Raw genomic sequence first — 4,816 nt, forward strand, 5'->3', positions numbered from 1 at the left:
AGCTTATTGTATTTGCATACATAGTATATTAGGGTTATGAGAAATTATAACATTGAGTTGTGCTTAATTGAGTTCTGTAACGCCCCGCCCCGGAATCCCGGAACCGGTACGCTATTAGATCTGATGGACTGGCCTCACAAACCACCACATGTCTTTTCAACACGTTTTATCCTCACTCACGCGCTCCGTGGAAAACTTCCCAGGGGGTCACCAATCCTAGAATTTCTCCAGGCCAAACACGCTTAACTTTGGAGTTTCTAAGAGTTGGGTTCCCGAAAAGAAGATGCATCTTGGTGGTATGAGTATTCCAATCAAATCTATCAATACTAATCACATCACCCTCTCAAGGGTTGGGGTATTACAAACTCCCCCACTTAAACTCACAACGTCCTCGTTGTGCCAAAGAAAAGAAGATGCATCTTGGTGGCACAAGTAAGAAGTCATATCATAAATACTTTAATTAGTTTTACCTGCTCGAACAAATGTGGGTAGTCGCGTCGCATGTCCCCCTCGCGCTCCCAAGAAGCTTTCTCAACTCCACTTCGGTTCCATTGAAAGTAAGAAGTCATATCATAAATACTTTAATTAGTTTTACCTGCTCGAACAAATGTGGGTAGTCGCGTCGCATGTCCCCCTCGCGCTCCCAAGAAGCTTTCTCAACTCCACTTCGGTTCCATTGAAGTTTCACCTTCCTGAGTCTCTTGTCTTCTCTAGCAAGTATGGACACTGGAATCTCAATAGTCAACAGGTTATCCCGAAGCTCAATATCCGGTGCATCCAACACTCGCTGCCGCTCCTCATCATGCAAGTGCTTCTTGAGCATAAAAATGTGGAATACATTGTGTATACTAGACATAGAAGCTGAAAGATCTAGTCTGTATGGCACAGCTCTAATGCGCTCCAAAATCCGGAAAGGTCCAATGCATCTCGGTGCAAGCTTCCCTCGCCTCCCAAATCGTGGTACGCCTTTCATAGGGGACACCTTCAGCACAACCAAATCCCTAAATCTGAAACTCGAGGGGTCTTCGCCTCTTATCTGCATACTCTTCTGCCGACTCTGAGCGGCTAGAATTCGCTCCCTGATCAATGCTACTTTCTCAGTAGTATGTCTCATAAGCGCTGGTGTACGTATTGAACCTTTCTTCGTCTTTACCCAGCATATAATCGATTCTGAAATGTCTCCCGCACACTGCTTCATACAAGGTCATACCGATTGTCGCTTGTTAATGGATGTTCTAGACGGACTTATCAGTGGAATATGATCCTCCCAGCTACCTTGAAAGTCAACGACACAAATTCGTAACCTGTCTTCAAATATCTAATTTACTCTTTCCGTGTGACCATCTGTCTGTGAATAAAATACATTACAGAAAGATAAATCTGTTACACAAAAGAAATCCTGTAAACTTTTCCAAAAATGCAGAGTGAACACTGAAATCTCAATCTGACGCTGTAGTATCTAGAACTCCATGAAGTCGAATAGTCTCTTGAATGAGTATCCTTGCATACGTCTCAGTTGTATAGTTAGTCCTTGCTGAAATAAAAATGTATTGACTTCATCAATTTATCCACTATCATCCAAATCGAATCATTCTCTTTCTCTTATTTCAGAATCCCTACGATAAAATCCATCGAACTGTCCTTCCACTCTACTCAGAAATGGTTAAAGGTGACGTGATCCTGCTGGTCTCTGATGTTCCGCCTTTACTTATTGACAGGTAAGATACTTAGCTACATAAATTTGGAATCTTCCTACGCATATCACTTCATCCAAAAGTGTCTTTTAGGCCCTTGCACATCTTAGGGGTCCTTGAACGTACTGATTCGTGAATTCGTAGTCTTTGGTAAACTCGATTCACCTCCTTTGTCTCTGGTTGATTTCCTTCTGGGAGAAAAGATACTTCAGATTTTGATGGTCTGTGAATAATTCATACTGTACTTCATATAAGTAAAGTCTCCATGACTTCAATGCAAATACCACTGCTGCTACTCCAAGTCTTAAGTGGAAATAGGTCTGCTTATGCACTCTCAACTGCCGTGAGATATAAGCTACTACTCTCTGAGTCTGCATCAAAACGTCTCCTAACTCTGCCAATGATGTATTTATGTAGACCACAAATATCCTGGATAAGCTTCCAATAATAGCCGGCCAAACCCGAAAAACTACGAATCCCTGTCTCCGTCGTTGGCGGCTCCAAGTCAAGAACTGCTACAACCTTGGTCGGACCCACTGCTATGCCTTCTTTGCTGGTGACATGGTCTAGAAATCTAACTTCTGAAAAAACCAAAATTCATACTTGCTGAACTTGGCATATAACTGACGCTCCTGTAGAGTCTTCAACGCTCCCTGCAACTGGTCGAACAAGTCATCAATCCTAGGCAGTGGGTACCTATTCCGGATAGTGACCTTGTTCAACTCCCGATAATCTATACATAATCTCATACTGTCGTCCTTCTTCTTCACGAAGAGGACTGGCGCGCCCCACGGAGAATGATTCCGACGAATAAAACCCTGAGCTAACAACTTGTCCAACTGGGTCTGAAGCTCTCTCATCTCAGCTGGCGCCATACGATAGGGTGCACGGGATATCGGGGCTGTGCCCGGCTGCAACTCAATACAAAACTCAACCTCTCTCACAGGAGGTAACCCAGGTATGTCCTGAAAGACATCCTGATAATCCGAGACAACTCGAGTCTCTAACAAATCAGAACTCTGATCCCGCAGCATCACCTCGTCGATGAACGCCAGAAATGACTCCGCAAAGCGATTGCCCTGAGAAGTAGCCACAATCATCTCGGACCCATCGGACGCTCGCAATTTGACTGTCTTCGCAAAACAGTCAATACTAATATGGTAGGACGACGCAATCTGACTGTCTTCGCCAAAACAGTCAATACTAATATGGTAGGATGACAACCAATCCATACCAAGGATGACATCGAACTCGGACACATGCAACACTATCAAATCTATGACAAACTCCGACTCACCTAGACTAATAATACACATCCTACAAATGCTCTCCAGAAGCGATACCCCACCTAAAGGGATGGAAAACCGATAATGGAATGTCTAGGGGCTGAGCTACGATTTGGAGTCTAGTCATAAAAGCGTACGAAATGAAAGAACACGAAACTCCCGAATCAAAAAGAATACGGGCGGGAAAAGGATTTATGTGGGACGTACCCTCCACAACTGATCTGCTTGCTCCATTATCATGCGGAACTACTGCATATACTCTGCCGGTGGATGAAGACTGCTCCGCCGCTGGTGTTGGAGAATATGGGACAATCTGCCCCTGGGAAACCTCCTGAACTGCTAGAACATGTCCCTCAGTCTTCTGCTGCTGCTGATTTAGACCATTTCCCTTCTGAGTTCTTGTTAGTGCACTGCGGCACTCTAATGCCTTGTGTCCAACCTTGTGACAGTTAAAACAAGTTCCCCGGAACTTGCGCTGCTGCTGCTGCTGTTCTCTCTGATCCTGTTGGGATCCCTTCTTATGAGGGCCCTGCTGCTGCTGAGGCCCAAACCAAGGTCTCTTATTCTTACCCTTATCTCCAGGGTGCCCTTCCTTGTTCTTCTGAAATTTAGGTGTCCCATTTCCTTGAGAAATGGCGGTTTCAGCTACTGATGGTGGTTTGCTGCTATCCTAGCGACTAGGGGAGCCATAAGATCTACCAGGTACTGGGGAGCCTGCTGCGGCTCAGGTGGTGTCTGATGTGGCTCGGGTGGAGTTTGTTGTGGTTCAGCCTGTCCAGATCTCCGAGTACGAGGCATACTATACTCTGACATCTAAACATATAACAAAAGAGTTCATGAGTCTATATATATATATATATATATACACACACATAACGTATCACTATACGATTTTCACAATATACAGTATTCACACAAATACTTTAAGCAAAAATAGTTGTCATAAAAAAAATTTCTCAAATTTTGAGATATACGCATATATCGTCCTCACTCATACTAGGAAATCCTTACGGACTCTATACATGAATCCTAGGAAACTCTAACCTAGCTCCACGACTCGACACAGGATGATCCTAAGGATACTGAAACTAGAGCTCTGATACCAACTGTGACGCCCTTAGGTTCACACAAGGCTGCAGTCCGAGGTAAAACCAGAAATGTCAAACCTGCCATGCACCACACCGTGCAATAACATGTTTCACCATCACAATTACTATCTCTCTAGTGGAATCAACAACAGGTGTAGGTACAAAGCAAGTATAAGGTTTTTCAACAAATACTTGATGAAATGATAGAACATCGAACTAACACATCTCATCAACCAAATAAACTGGAATACATAGTCAAAGTCTGAAATGAATAACAACAATCTGGAGATCTCAACATGTCTCAAAGTACATAATATCTGATACAGGAAATAAGGCACACAGCCTTTACAACTCTAGAACATAAACCTCTCAAGTCTAAAAATGTCTCAAGTGGAGTACAAAATAAAATACATCTAAATGGAGGATAAATAGGCACTAGTAAGGGTCGCCCACAACCTGCGACTCTCCGGGCTCCTGGTTCGTTACCTGAAAGGGGGAGGGACAACGAGCGTCAAAGCGCTAGCGAGCAACATCACAACCAACCCCAAGGGATAGGGCTCGTTGTATATGAAAATACAGTATTACATAATAATATAAATCATTTACACAAACATTAATGGGTTTTAGTACTTAGGGAAATACAACACGAGCATAGGTACGTCGAGCGAAATAATCCAAACAAGGAAACCCTCATGTATATACCTTGTATCTCAAATTGTAAATCCCTAAACACCAAACCCAAAATCTA

This window comes from Asparagus officinalis, chromosome 3, assembly GCF_001876935.1.
Source record: "Asparagus officinalis chromosome 3, Aspof.V1, whole genome shotgun sequence".
Classification (NCBI taxonomy): Eukaryota; Viridiplantae; Streptophyta; class Magnoliopsida; order Asparagales; family Asparagaceae; genus Asparagus; species Asparagus officinalis.